The sequence below is a fragment of the Megalobrama amblycephala genome, linkage group LG12 (assembly GCF_018812025.1).
Source record: "Megalobrama amblycephala isolate DHTTF-2021 linkage group LG12, ASM1881202v1, whole genome shotgun sequence".
In the NCBI taxonomy this organism is placed as follows: domain Eukaryota; kingdom Metazoa; phylum Chordata; class Actinopteri; order Cypriniformes; family Xenocyprididae; genus Megalobrama; species Megalobrama amblycephala.
This window is the reverse complement of record NC_063055.1, coordinates 27,673,860-27,690,045: the sequence shown is the minus strand read 5'-3', so window position 1 is coordinate 27,690,045 and position 16,186 is coordinate 27,673,860.

The following is a 16,186-nucleotide window of genomic DNA, read 5'->3' as shown; positions in this document are numbered from 1 at the left end:
AAGAACCGCCGAAGAACCACTGAAGCACCGAGATTTGGTGCTATACAGCACTTAAAGTGGTTCCCCTATGATTACAAGCCAAAGAACCACTTTTAGTACTATATAGCACCATTTTTTTAAAAGATTTTCAAAGTTTTCATTGACCAACTTAAATTTATTTTGTATATATAACCAAATTTTGATTTTGATAGCTGCAAAACACTCCAAAAAAGTTGGGTCAGAGGCATGTTTACCACTGTGTCACATTACCTTTCCTTTTAATTAGACTTTTTAATTGTTTGAGAGTTGAGGATAGTAATTGTTGCTTTTTTTTTTTTTTTTTTTTGCAAGTGGAATTTTTGCTCAATCTCGCCTGATAGAAGACAGCTGCTTAACAGTCTGTGGTCATCATTGTCTGATTCTCCTTTTCATGATTTGCCACTCTATGGTGTATGTAGCAATTCATAATGTAATAACTGCACATAATGTAATAAGTATTGCATTATTATTGTAATACAATGTTCATAATGTAATAATTTTCTCAAAATGTAATAAACATAAAGCATGGTATTCCTTTACAGTAAATTTTAAAAATCTAAATCCAGTAACCTGCTTACTTAACCAAATCAACGTAACTTGCTTACAAAATCCACCAGATTATTAATACTACTACTACTATTACTAGTACTTATACTTCTTGTATACATATGGTATACATACTGTTGTGACGATTGTACAGTTATTAATCAATTTATGGGTGGAATATGAATATAATAATTCATAACTTTTTATGAATAATTATATGCGCATTCCAACCCAAGGGGGGAATTAACCATATATGGTGAATTAATCACAACAAATTGTAATCACTCACATATATGATCAGTTCTAGTTTAATAATTATGTAGAAAGCTATCAGTCCGTCCAGCAAACCGGTAGCTACCCACAGACTATTACGACAGAAATGTTATACTCAGGCCACGAGGATAAATTTCTGTGATAGCATCCAAACGTAAAGCAAGGATATTAGGATCAGAACGTTAAAGTGACTTGGTTGTTGTTAAATGAGCAAGTGAACAAAAGCATGGATATGACGTGTTTAATATACGGAACGGGTAATACAAAAGTTATACGGATAAATGTACACAAGTAGACATAGATACATACAAAGTGAAAGTAAAAGTCAGAAAGAGAGATGATCAAAGAATGGCCAATTTCACACAGTCAACCTTGAAGAGCCAGCAAGGAAACCCAGTATTTAAAATCTTAACAAATACTTGCATGTAGGTTTGTTGTGGAGCTTAGAGTTTCGGAGCGCTCAGTGTGGTGGTTGGTCCTTCAGGAGGTGATCTTAACTGGAAGTAAGATGACCGGAAGATAAAGAAGAGAGTCCGTCTCTACGGCAGGAACTTGTGCAGGAAAAACTTGTGCATCGAAAAGACGCGTGTTGTGGTATTTTAAAGACAACAGACCAGAACGCCTTCCTGATAACGTCCTCCAATGATCGCGTTGTAATTTGGCGGTTTCCCGCATCCCTTTGTCCTGTCCATGGTTAATTTATGGTATGTCAATCGAAACCCGATCCGTGGTGTTCGCATCTCCTTTGAAGTCACAGAGGAGAGGTTTGGGACTTATCGAAATAGTCATAAAAAAGAGTCTCGTGATCCATTAGTGTCTGCCGGTCCGGAATCAATGTAAGATTTACAAACCAAAGTTTCCGCGAATTGAGACTTAAACACAGTTTATGGTGGGACCTGCTCGTCCTTGAGACTGTGCAGACCCTACATCCCCCTTTCGGCCAGTGAGGTCCCTGTGCGGATCTCGTTGGACGGTAGCGAGGTCGGATGGCACAGATGTCGGACAGCAGGTGGTCCCTACTGGTCCTCGGCCTTCGGGTCGTCAAAGGGAGAGTCCATTTCAATGAGATTTGGTGTGTTCTCCGTGTTGGTGCCTCCTCTCCTTGGTTTCCTCTTGAAACCCCGGGGAAGGGCAGGCAGGCACTTGTCCATGGACTCTTGCATCCCCTTCATCCTCTTGAAAAGGATGAAGGCTAGGCCCAGGGTCAGTATGTACCCGATTGCCATGGAGAGGCAAAGGGCTGTGTCGGCGGCAGTCCAGGCCTGGGCTATAGGTGAGCTGGTCAGGATGGGCAGTCGGGAGAGTGCTTGGAGGGCGGTGTCGACAGGAGTAATGTCAATTAACTGGGACCCCCCTTTCTCAATTCTCAGTTCCAGCTCTGGGGCCAAAGTGAGGTTGTGGTTCCTGAAAAAGGATGGGATCTCCAGTTCCGACTGGTACTCTTCACTTGAGATGTGGTACAAGGCCAGGTCATCGAGGTGGAGGATGGCACCCAGGGGTACCTGGATCCACATACTTTGACTGGGCAGGCTGACACGAGTGGCAGTGTCGTGCTGATCGTAAGTCAGGGTGGCGGTGCGAGTGGGAGTATTAACAAGCCATCGGTTGCCCACAATCTCAGCTTGTGTTCCGATGACTTGGGTGCGAGGCTGGGCCTCGGCAGGGCAGCGTGTGTCGCTGATCATGGGCTGCAACCCGCAGATTCCTTCTGTATTGTCTCTGAGGAAGGGTTTGCTAGGGCAGAGGTAATGAATATCTTTGGTCAAAACACACATGCGTAAATTGGGAGCCAGGTACAGTTGGGGGTTGCTGTCGTGGTATGCTACCACAGCTGGAGTGTGTATCTTGATGTGGGTGTTACCCTTCCAAAACCCGACATTGACAATGTCATTGAGTCGGTAGATGTTATCTGGTTCGATGATAGGTAGGTTTAGGAGGAAGGCCAACTCCCTTTGTTCGGGGTCGACATGCAGTAGGATGGCACTACCCAGGGAGTAGGCAAGGTGGGTTTGGATAGGGTCCGTGGGTCTGCCGGCAGCAGAGGCCAGCACAGTTTGTACGAGGCTAAGGGGTACAAGATATGGGGGAATCCTTCCCATGGCCAGGCTGTCCATGGAGGAGCTCACTTCCCGCAGCATGTCTGTCATTAGAGCTGTGACGAGCTGAGTTTGGGCAAAGTCATTTTGGAAAACAGTGAACAGTTGCTTCATTGAGTTCACTGTCTGGTTCAGCAGGACGCTGTGGGTGTTGAGAACCACTACAGTGCCCTTCAGAGTTTTTCCGATGCTTTGAAGGGTTTGGCTCTGTGTGGTGAGTTGTTCTCTCAGCTGGCGGATCTCCGTTTGAATTTCGGCCACATGCCGCCTTACGGTGGTTAGGCTCACCGCGTTGACACTTGACATGCCGAGGTTAAATAGGGTCCCGACTGCAGCGGCGGCTCCGAGCAGAGCTCCCAATAACCGTTTGGTGCGTCGGTTGTGTCCACTTAACTCGGCTTGTGTGACAGTCATTTTCTCCAGTTGGGCGAGCATGTGCTGGACGTCGGCTTCCGCGTGAGCAAGGGCGTTCTCCGTCCATCGGGCCCCTGCCCAGCTGTATTGGGCGACATGGCTGGGATAGTGTGCTTTGTAGACAGTGCGGGGGTCCAACCGTACATACACTTTCTGAGTGTAAGTCCGGCAGTTGGTGATGAGAAGTCCCGGTTGTTCCCTCAGTACGATACCAGATGCGGGACCTGGTGATGTGATGTCGGATTGCGGCTGTCCTCTGGTTGGCAGGAGGCACATGAGGGTGAACCACAGCAGCATCCTGTTACAGAGAAGAGGGGAAGAGGCATGGTTGGTCAGCAGGGAATGTCCGTGGTTGGTGAGGACAGTTTTCCGAGGATTGCAACTGGGATTAGCTTGCATTGTTCCCTCCCTGCCTTTATCTGTCAACAGCCACATGTCTCTTAATCTGGTTACGGTGGACCCATTTGAAAATTGGTTCTTTCTGCCCCCGGCTCAACTTGATTCGGTATGCAACCGGGGAGAGTTTGTCCACAATCTCATGAGGTCCTGTCCAACGGGGAAGAAATTTCTTTGACAGCCGTTGGGAGGCTGTTTTGGGTGGCTGAGCGAAGAGGTAGTACCAGACTCGGTCACCCACATCCAGTTCCTGGTGTGACGCCTTACGGTCGTAGTATGCTTTCTGGCCTTCCGCGCTTCGTTGAAGCTGTTGTTGGGCAAAAGCAAACGTGGTTCTTAGGTGTCGGTGTAGCTCGTCGAGATAATGGTGGGTCGTGTAGGCAGTGACGAGGCTGGAATCTCCCGGTTGGTACAGCAGGTGCAGCTGCAGGGTCATCTGTCGCCCCGTCATTAGTTCAAAGGGGGACACCCGAGTTGACTCCTGCGGAGTGGCTCTAATAGCCATGAGTACCAGGGGAAGTTTCACATCCCAGTCTTTCTGGTTGGCTGACACATATTTTTTTAGCATGCTAACCACAGTTTTATTGGTCCGTTCCACTTGCCCTGAGGAGATTGGATGGTGGCTGATGTGCAGTTGGCTTTGTATGCCCAGAAGTTTCCAAATTTGCTGCATGATCTCTGCGGTAAAGTGAGTACCTCTGTCGGAGTTGACTCTCAGTGGCAGCCCAAACCTGCTGAAAATGTGGTTCATCAGGAGGTATGCTGTAGTCTGGGCCGTGTCGTTAGGTGCCGGAAGACACTCTACCCACTTAGTGAATTGGCACACGACCGTGAGGAAATACCTGTTTCCTCTCGTCGATCTGGTCAGGGGCCCCACCCAGTCTATCTGGAGGTCTGACCATGGGAACATGACTCCTCTGCGTTGCAGTGGAGCTCTGTGAGTTGGCTTTGCCGGTTGGAATTGGCAGCACACCAGGCATCCTCTAACATACTCTGCCACATCCTTCTGCATGCCGGGCCAGAATGCCACTTGTTTCAGTGTCTCGTAAGTGGCTCTGGTACCATGGTGTCCAGCACATGGTGCATCGTGGGCATACATGAGCATGACCCCCCTTTGGCCGTGTGGTATCACAAGCCTTGGTGCAGTGAGATCATCAGGGGCATACCACAGAATGTCTTCTTTCACTCGCAGCATGTGCTTGACGTCGTGTAGCCGTTTGAGGCTAGGGTTGCTGTCGAAGTCAGACTTCGTGATCGGGGCGCAGGAGGGATTTGAGAGGAGGTTTTTTACTGTGTGGATGGCAGAGTCCGAGGCTTGAAGTTTGGCAACGTCATTGTTGGAAATTTGTGGAGCTAGTGATAGCGGTTGTGATGTGGGAGCAAGTACAGCAGCAGTACGTTGGCTGCGGGTGACTGCTGCTACATCAGGGGTGGGTGTTTGGGTGGGGGGTGACCACAGATTACCCTGTAGTGCGCCCGTCTTGGCAAGGGCATCAGTTTGGTCATTCAAGTCTTTGTCCATACCAGGTAGCTTCGAATGTCCTTTCACCTTTTTCCAGTAAACGACCATGTTGTGTGTTGTCGTGATATCGCCGCATGCTCGGAACAGGTGTTGGTGTTTGACCGGCTTGTTTGCGGTCTTGAAGCCATTTTGTTTCCAGCCTGGGAGGTGGCATGTGAAACTGAGTCGGGCATAGTTTGAGTCTGTGCAAATGAGGAGTTCTTTGATGTTGTGGGCCAATGCGATTTGGAGAGTGATGAGAATAGCAGCTACCTCTGCATACTGCGATGACTGGGAGCCCAAATTGAAGTGTTGTGGTGGGCAGGGTTGGTCGTTTAACCATACCACCCCTGCACCTGCCTTTAGGATGCCCTCATGGTTGTACGAACATCCATCGACGTAGGCAGTGGGCATACCTTGGCACGCATTCTCTTCGAAGTACCGGTGGCAGGTCGGTTGCTGGTTTTGGGGTATTTCCAGCTCCGGTGTCGAAGCTGGAGTGTCATCGGAGCAGTTTTGGCAGGCCGCCAGGCCGTTGCCCAGAGCCAATTTGTGATTTTGGGCGTATCGTGCCTCAACGTTGCGCCCCTGGAGGGCCATCAGCCACGTGGCTATGCGTGAGTTGGTGACTACGCCATCTCGGATGCGTTGGCTGTTAAGGAAAGTGACAGGTTGGTGACAGGTCTCTATGATAACCTTTTGTGCTCCAATGTAGTTGGAAAATCTTTGGATGGCCCATACAGTGCAGAGCAACGCCTTTTCACAGTCTGAGTATTTGCAATCCGGTGACAGGAGTGTTTTACTGGCATACGCTACGACTCTTTTGTCTTGGTCGTATCGTTGGTAGAGACCAGCGCTCAGGCAGTTCTTGGAGAATCTGGCTTCCAAGTAGAACTCCTTCTTTGGATCGGGATACGCCAGACATGGGGCTGTACACAAATGTCGTTTCAGTTCGTTCATTGCATTTGTTTGGGCTTCTGTCCAGACAAATGGGCAGTCCTTTATCAATAGAGCAGTAAGAGGTCTTGCAATGTCCGAGTAGTTCTCTATGAACTGCCGTGAGTAGTTGCACACACCTAGAAAACTGCGCAGCTCTGAAACGTTAGTGGGAGGTTTGATGGTTTGAATAGCTTGAATGCGGCTGGACTGCGGTTCAATGCCCTGTGCACCGACAAGTAGACCCACGTAGTTGACTTTTGTTCGGCACCATTGTCCTTTGTGGAGGGCAATTTTGGCGCCGGCAGTGGTCAGTTGGGTCAAAACATGGTCTATTTCTATCAGGTGGTCCGCCACAGTCATACTTTTCATGAGCACATCGTCCACATAGATGAGGTTCCCTCTCATCCTGGCATCTGGACATGCTTTGTTCAGGAAGATGTTGAATTCAGCCGGTGAGTTAGCATAGCCAAATGGGCATCGCGTGAAAGTGTACTGTCGGTTGCCAAAGGTGAAAGCCAGCTTGTGTTGATCTGCTGGATGTACAGGTATTGTCCAGAATCCTGATGCCACATCTAGCGTAGAGAAGATAGTGGCCCCTTTGATTTGGGGTAGTTCCTGTTCCAGCTGTGTCATGGGCCACCGTGACAGCGGCACTTGCTGGTTCAACTTCCTGTAGTCGATGGTGGGTCTCCACTTGCCGTTCGGCTTGAGAATGGGCCAGATGGGGGCTGAATAGGTGCTGTTGCATGGCTGGATGACACCTTTTTCCTCCATGGCGCGAATGATCTCTTGCACTGGTTTGTGTGAGGCGATGGGAATCTTGTACTGTCTGACGAAGGTGGGCGGGGCATTTGAGCGTGTTGGAATACGCACCGTGTGAAGGCTTGTGAGGCCGCAGTCTAAAGAGTCTTTGGCAAATGACGCTTTGAATTTGTACAGGACCTCCCTGAGTTTTTGGCGGTCTGCATCATTCTTTAGGGCATCTGCATCCTTCAGGATTTGTTGGACTTGAGACTCAAACCCTGGGAATGGCTCCTCTGTTGTGGTGTCAGCCGTCACGCTGGCTGTCAGTGGTGCCGTGTTTTCCTGGTTTTCACAGGCAGGCTGGCTGGAGACCGTGTATACTGCAAGGTGTTGGTCCTCCATCAGTTCCGTTCTGCACACCTGTTCTGTAGGTACCGACATGATGGAAATGATGGAGATGGTCTTGAAGGGTGCGGTTAAGACCGTGTTGTCTGGGCTCCCTTCTGGTATCATAGCAGCTGGTATTGAACCGATGACTGGTAACGTGAGTTCAAAGTCATGGAAGTCGTGGCTTACTAGCCATCCCAGCCGGTAGGCATTGGGAATTCTGATGGGGGTAGCCGTGCAGTTGTTGAGTAAAATGTAGATTACATGGGATGGCACTTCAGTGAGGGGTGTGGCTTCCAAGGTGAGTCCCAGTTCCACGCTTTCAGGTGAAAGTTGGAAGAAACCCAATGTGTTGTTCAGGGTTTGGCCCTGTCTCATGTTGAGGCGAATAGCGACCCCTTTGGTATAAGCGGGTACTACAGTTTCCTGTTCGTTGACCAGGAAGCAGACTTCTGGAATGGTCTGGCCGGACACGAGGTTCTCGAGGTCAACCGGACCACCAGGGGGCTGTACAGTCATTGGTGCCCACACTACCTCATTAACAAAGTCCACGTGAGCTCTGAGGCGAATCAGGAGGTCTGCTCCAATGTAAACATCATGCGTTAGGTCTGGGAGGACCAAAAAGTAGTGGGTTAGAAACCGGCCGTTCCATTTCAAGTTCAGAGCGCAGATGCCTTTGGCCGTTGCCATGGTTGACAGGCGAGAGTCTAAAGAGAAACGTGTGCGCTTGTTGGCGAATGGGAGGTCCGGTGTGTTTTCCTTGAGAGCATTGAACACGCTATGGTTGATGGCTGAGTTGTCCGCCCACAGTGCGAGAACAGTGTCTGTGGTTGTTAAGCCATTCAGCTGCAGGTCTGGTGTAACCTTGGGGCAGAAGGAGTCAGAGTCTGTGGTGAGCTGAAGGGTGCACAGCAGCGAACTTGAACTTTGCCCTGGTGCTGAGACGGGGTTCCCGCGGCTAGCTGTGGGGTTTCCCGTGACCTCTGTGACCTGACAGTCTGGCTCAGGTGACCTGGGTGACTGGAAAGGCAGCGGTTCTCGCACTTGAGCCCAAATTTTCAACTGTCTGAAGTCCAACAGGGGCTCAAAGCGATCTAGTAAGTCCTTGCCAATGAGCAGGGGAAACGTGTCCATCGGTGAAATGTACACGGGGTGTACCAAACTCATTGGACCGATGGTTAGATGAATGGGAGCTATTTGTTCAAGTTGGATCTCAGTTTGGCTGTATGACTGCACATTTATCTCACATTTTTGTGATTTGAGAGTTCGATTTTGTCTCTTTGCTTCATCTCTGAGTCTTTCAAAGAGGTTAGTTGACATTAAAGTTAGGTCTGCTCCCGTGTCTACAAGGGCTTCAATCCTCACGTCATTTTCCACAGTGATGGCTATGTACAGCTTTCGGGCCACCCCCTTTTCGATAAGGTTTCCTAGGAGTCTTGGTACCGGGGCTTGGGTGCTGACCAATAAGCAAGTGGGGCTGGTGTCATGTGATTCGTTTGGGAGGCAGACAACCAAAACAGCACTCTCTGGTACCGTGGCGTCCTGGTCGTCGGTGGGTTGATGTGAGTTGGTTTGCTCTGAGTGTGCGGTTGTTGGTCGAGGTGACTGTGTGATGAGGTCACTCTGTGATGCACTAACTGACTGTGTGGTAAGTCTCTGGTCAACTGTGAGTTGGGTGTGAGGTTGTGTTAAAAGGCTGTCAGGGCAGACGCTAGGGGCAGACCTTGCTTCTAGTCATAAGGAGTCTGACTTGTCCTTCTTGTCTTCCTTTTTGGGCTTTTTCTGGATCAGCTCTTTCAGAACTTTCAGAATCTCTGCAGACTCGGACATAACTGCGTTGCTCGGCTCCTGTGAGGGCTCGGACTTGGACTTGTTTGATGCACGTCGAGAGGCCTTCTGTCTTTGGCGATTGGGGCTTGAGGCTCTATCCGATGAAGGCCTGCCATTTCTGGGTCGCCGGCTGGTCTCCCATGTGGCACCGCCCCTTTGGTCGCTGGATGGATGTGGCTTGTCCCAGAATCTTTCAGAGTGTCCGCTCTGGTGCTTGGGATGGGCGCCCTCGTGGTGAGGCTGCCCTCTGCTGGCTGGGAACTGTCTTGCCTCTCGGTTAAACGGTCTGTCACTGAGTTGTGTGTGTGCGCCCTCTAGGGCCAGTTCTGGGCAGTGATCAGAGACCGGGTAGATGGTTGGATTTTTAACAGTCTTTTCATTTTCTAAATCTCGCAGCTGTTGAATAGGCATACTCCGTGGGCAGGCCAGGACTCCCAGATGATGACTTACTGCAGGGTGCAGGTTTCTAAGAAACAAAGTCTTAAAGTTGAAATCTTCCTCCATTCCTGGCTCGTTACGTGCTCCGAAGTAGGCCTTTCGTATGCGGTTGTAGTATGCTTGTGGGGTTTCCAATCGGCCCTGTTTAAGATCCATGGCCGCGAGGAGCACTTGGTCCGATTCAGGGTCAGAAAACTCTTTGATCAGAGCCTGTCGCAGCAGCTGGTAGTCTGATTTGACGGCTTCTGGCTGCCGATCCAGGAAGCTGCGCACGTCACGGCTGGACATGATGCGGAGTAGATACAACTTGTCCCATGCACTCACGTTGGCCACATTTTGCAACAGGAAGTCAATGTCTTGCAAGTACGCGTGCACGTCGACACCCCCTGCAGGGTTTGGAGTGAAAGTGGGGATATTCTTTGCTAGCTTGTCCAGCTCTTTGGGAGCCATGCCGTAGCTTGCGGCGCGGCTTTTCTGGGGTGGCTCCCATCCCTTTGCTCCTGACCATGGTTCTTGGATGCTGGACGTTTTTGGCAGTGGGCTTTCACCCCCCTCACGGACTAGGGACTCTTGACTGGGGCACTTAGGCCCAGGGGCCAGAGGGAGCTGCATGGTGTGCGAGTCCTCTCCCAAGTCACTTTGCAGTTTATAGGAGTGTTTAAGTTCTCGGTGCACAATGTCCAATTCATCTTTTAAATGGTCTCTTTGCTGCCTCAGGGCAGTAATCTCGCTTCGGGCCTGTCTAAGGTGATTTTCACAGGCCCGAGCTTTAGCATCTCTTTCTTTCAGTTCAATCTCGGCTCTTGCTAGGAGAGCTTCGCCATGCTGGAGCTTTCCAGTTAGTTCCTTTCTGGCTTGCTTCTCCATCTGCTCTCTGCGCCCCGTCTCCAAGTGGAGCTCTTCGAGGGCCTTTTGGAGTCTCTCGACTTCCTCTCGTAGTTCAGGATCAGATTCCTCCGTCGTCCCACGCTGCTCCGGGGTCTCGAGGAGTAGCTGATCAAGACGATGTTGGGTCTGAGCCTGGTTCCTCCGGGCTTCCTCAGCCTGGAGCTTGAGTGCTGCGACTTCCTGCTCCAGAAGTGCGTTGCTCCTTTCGTTGAGCTGTGCCTGGGCGATGAGGTTGTGGGCGAGGCCTCCGATGAGTCTTGCCCATTCTTTGTGACTGTAGCTCTGCATCGGATCGTGGGCCATCAGTCGATTCAAGTCCCCGTCCAGCTGCTCGCGGCTCAGGTGCTGGAGGTCGCCGGCGGCGTTGGGCAGGAACGGGTTGGTCATGACGCCCAGCCAGGTCTCGAGATGGTCCCAGTGGGTGTCAGGACTGGATGCGCGCGACATAGTGGCTTTTACTGTTGACGAGAGAAAGACAGCACAACAAAGACAAGAACCAATGCAAGCTTGTGTAGGGATTAGCGGTTACGTAATACATAATTAGATAATTCCTAGAAGGTAGGTAGGTTGGAAGGTAGGTTAGGTGGAAGGTGGAAGGTAGGTTAGACACTTAATTGTCAAACCAAGAATGACCACGTAGGTCAATTTGTGTGAGTGAGTGCCGGATTTAACTATAGATTTCGACGGGCGGTCGCTCTAAGAGTCCTTTGGTGACTCTCGCTGCTCGGTCGTCTATCTATTACTCAGTTTTCCGTGGTGGCTCTCACAGGTTCTGCTTCTACGTGAACTGAAAGAAACAAACACAGCAGAAAAGCAAACAGAACAGAGTGGGATGGATGCAATTAAATGAGGAATAGAGCAGAAAACAAATAGAAAGGAATAGAAGTAGAATAGCAATAAAATAAAATGCGAAGGGCTGGTGGGGAGAAATGAAATTACTTCCTATCACCTCGGGGTTTATGACAGGGCACTGTTGCGTCATAAAACCTCGAGGGCTTAAGAGTACAAGCGTTGGCCAGCACCTAAAGGATCAAAGGGTATGTAATATTTTGTAGTTTTCACTAAGGGAAGGGACTGTACGTTGTTACTCAAGGCCTGGGGTGAATTGCGAGTGCCCAGATGAGAACTCAATGACGGGGCGGCCCCTCCTAGACGTTCCCACACCCGACTGCGGTGTCCGCGGATGCCCTGCCCTCCTTGCACCACGACGCAGCCTCTCAAACAGGGACTTTCAGCACAATTGCGTTTTCAGGCGAGGTATTAACGCCGACGGCCAGGTTGGCAGGTCAAAATTTAATTTTTCCCAACCCCTGAGTTTGAGCCTGCAGGCCGTTACTCAAAGGGCGGTTCTGTCGAGCAGAAACAGGGAAATTAAACAAAATTGCCTTGGGTATCCAACTGGACTCGTCGCCTCCCTGCACCTGACACACCCAACCTGCTAATGTCTCTGCGTGTTGCCCGTGGTATGAGGCCAGAAACATTCTGCGATTCACGCTCAGGCACATGTGAGATTCGCCAGGCCAGGCAACTCCACTTCACTGGAACACACTGGAACAACCGTCAACTCACCACCGGGCGCTAGAGGGCCTTGTCTGCGAGTACACGAACAGTCAAGTAAACACAACTTAATTGTAAATTCAAATCTCAATTTAAATCTTGTTTAAACTAAATTTAAATAATTAAGTGTGTAAGATAACAGAATAGGGGTCTTAAATGAGCTGGAAGCCGGACAAAAGGCGAAGTAAAGCAAAACAATTCAGATGCACTTGATTCAAATTTGAATTGAACCCTGTTCAATTGAATCTGAGGTCTAAAAACGCGCCGGCGCGTTTTGCAGTTTTTTTTTCACATTGCAGCAAAACAGACTTAAAATACTCCGTCATTTTTTATCATAGAGACATAAGTAATATATCAAATGAAACTATAGAATGTCTTCTTTTTTTTGTGTACACTCACAATCAAAATAAAACTTTGTGCTTTTTAAAAAATAAATAAAATATACAGGGTGTGCTGTCCTGCCATCTCCGTCTCTGCAAACATCATTCTAAAACGTCACTAAAAGTAACTAAAATAGACGGCTTATACATGCTACATGGACATGAGAGATATGTCTTTGCAAAGCTTTAAGTGTCTACTTTTAAACGAAACAAATAAATTCTAAAAAAAATATTCTCCCTTTATGTAATCAGTATAAAAGTAAAGAGAGGTACTGTTTCTCCTGTCTTACCTAATTATCTTTAATGTGTGCCCGCCCACGCGCAGAGCGCTCTATTCATTATATAAAATGTGCTAAGGCGATCTATGCAAACTGTAAACGCCCCTAACAGCGTCTTAAAAAGCATCAAGTTTCATCAGATTCATTCGCTTTCCTGCGCGTTTGGAAGATGGCACACTACACAGGTGAGCAGGCTCTTCAGTGGTCCTGGACAGTGAGGAAGAGTTCACATTTCCTCGGAAGAAGAACACGACTCTGACGATGAACGTCTGTATTTTGAAGAGCGACTTGATCCAGCTGAAGATACAGTTTCTGATGAGTAAGTGATTTAGTTTTACTTAAATTATTTGACGTGTTTTTTCTATATAAGCGTACATATATATTTGCCTTATATTTACATCTAGGCCTATCTATATAACTCTATATAACTTTATCTCATAAAAATGCTTATAAATAGAATGCTTTTCTGTTGATATACTTAAATTATTTGACGTGTTTTTTTATATAAGCGTACATATATATTTGCCTTATATTTACATCTATCTATATAACTTTATCTCATAAAAATGCTTATGAATAGAATGCTTTTCTGTTGATATTCGACTTGTTATTAATATGCATAGATACGTTGGATACACGCGTTAGATCGATTAACTGCATGCAGTTGAATAGCATATTATGATAGACGTGAATGTGCTAAAATATGCTTGGTTGTGAAATGCGCGAACGTGTTGCTATTCACTAAATGTGCTAACTGATATAGCAGACTGTAACGTTTACACATTCGCACACTTTGTCCGGTAATGGGCAATTGACAGACATATACAGCATGCTTGTATACCTGTTAATTTCCTGTCCGTTATGCATAGGTAATGGTATGAGAGTAGTATCTTATATGCTAATAATAACAGGTTTTTTTTTTTTTACAATTTGTTTTTTTTAGGAATGTGGATCCATCACTCTCACATTCACCTGCAATTCCCACTAAGAGGGCACCCAGCAACACAGGCGGAAATGAGAAAGAGTAAGTACATGTTCACCCACTATATGATAGGCCTAATACACTACCGTTCAATAGTTTGAAATCGGTATGATTTTTCATGTTTTTAAAATAAGTTTCGTCTGCTCACCAAGGCTACATTTATTCAATTAAAAATACAGTAAAAACAGTAATATTGTGAAATATTATTCCAATTTAAAATAACTGTGTACTATTTAGTCTACAGTGTCACATGATCCTTCAGAAATCATTCTAATATGAGGATTTGCTACTCAAGAGACATTTATTGTTTACAATTGTTCAGAAATGTTTCTTGAGCTGCAAATCATCATATTAGAATGATTTCTGAAGGATCATGTGACACTGAAGACTGGAGTAATGATGCTGAAAATTCAGCTTTGACATCACAAGAATAAATGACTTTGTGAAATATATTTAAATAGTACACAGTTATTTTAAATTGGAATAATATTTCACAATATTCCTGTTTTTACTGTATTTTTAATTAAATAAATGTAGTCAAGTCAAGTCAAATTTATTTATATAGCGCTTTTACAATTGGTAATTGTTTCAAAGCAGCTTTACATATTAGAAGCACAGAAAAAAAGGGAAGTGGTTAAAAATAAGCTGTACAAACAAGCGTGGTAATATGTAACATATACAAGATGGTGCTCGTTAAGCCAATGTCGGCTGACTCCCAGGGGTGGAAAAAACCCCCTAGGAGAAAACCCAGCGTGGGAAAAAATGTATATATATTTGTAAGCGGATACGGGGATTTAAAAATCTATGCAGCCAGAACTGGATCTGTAGGCCCATTGTCTCCTGGGCTGCGTTGTAGTCAGGTCCAGACACAGGTTCTCCATCTGATCTGGATACGGCCTGGATCCAGCACCCGGAAAACCTCGGGATAAGCAGAGAGACAGATATTAGCGTAGATGCCATTCTTATTCTGATGTACAGGTATATCTAGTGTTATAGGAAATGTTCTCGGTTCCGGCCGACCTAATTATTGCAGCGTAACAATCCTTTAACGGATTTGAAAAATGTTAATGTATTGATAATGTGTTATGTGTATGCAAGAGCAAAGAGATGTGTTTTTAGTCTAGATTTAAACTGACAGAGTGTGTCTGCTTCCCGAACAATGCTAGGAAGATTGTTCCAGAGTTTAGGTGCTAAATAGGAAAAGGATCTGCCGCCTTCAGTTGATTTTGATATTCTGGGTATTATCAACTGGCCTGAATTCTGAGATCGCAATAAACGTGAAGGACTATAATGCATTAAGAGCTCACTTAGGTACTGGGGAGCTAAACCATTTAGTGCTTTATAAGTAAGTAGCAAGATTTTAAAATCTATACGATGTTTAATAGGGAGCCAATGTAATGTTGACAGAACTGGGCTAATATGGTCATACTTTCTGGTTCTAGTAAGAACTCTAGCTGCCGCATTTTGGACCAACTGTAGTCTGTTTAAAAGCCGAGCAGAACAACCACCCAGTAGAGCGTTACAATAATCTAGTCTTGAGGTCATGAATGCATGAATCAACTGTTCCGCATTTGTCATTGAGAGCATATGTCGTAATTTAGATATATTTTTTAGATGGAAGAAGGCGGTTTTACAGATACTAGAAACATGACTTTCAAATGAAAGATTGGTATCGAAGAGCACACCCAAGTTCCTAACTGAGGACGAAGATTTAATGGAGCACCCGTCAAGTGTTAGAGAGTATTCAAGGTTTTTTCGTGAGGAAGTTTTTGGTCCAAAGATTAGGATATCAGTTTTTTCTGAATTTAATAATAAGAAATTTCTTGTCATCCAGTTTTTAATGTCAGCTATGCATTCTGTTAGTTTTGTGAATTTGTAGGTTTCGTCAGGGCGCGAGGAAATATAGAGCTGAGTATCGTCAGCGTAGCAGTGAAAACCAGAGGTGTAAAAAGTACTCAAAAATGTTACTCAAGTGAAAGTACAAGTACTGAGTGAAAATTATACTCAATTAAAAGTAAAAGTATCTGGCCAGAATCATACTTGAGTAAAAGTAAAAAAGTACTACATTAAAATTGTACTTGAGTATTAAAAAAGTAAAAGTAACAACAAGAATGAAAACTAGAGATTCTTGTTTAAGCTTTTAATCTCTAAAAACATGAAGTGAATGAACCACATACAAAGTTTTATCCTCCTTTAGAACTGTTTGTGTTTAATTGTATTTAATTATCAAACTATAAGACTTCTACCTAATGCCAGTATGCAACATGCTACTCAAAGTTGCAAAACCTCAGATTTAACTTAAGCAGAAGCTGATTTTCAAAATTGTGAGTGTCAAGCCTAGCTCTTTTGGGGCTAAAAATCAATCCTGCAGTGCCTGAAACACTGGTGTCTGAAACACAGGCCAGATATCCAACTCTTTGCTGGCTTCATGTGTTGTCTGTTTCAAAGAAGCAAAAAAATCTTCATCATCAGATGAACTGTTGGCCATGGGTGCTCTTGATTCTGTGGCTGATTTTTTA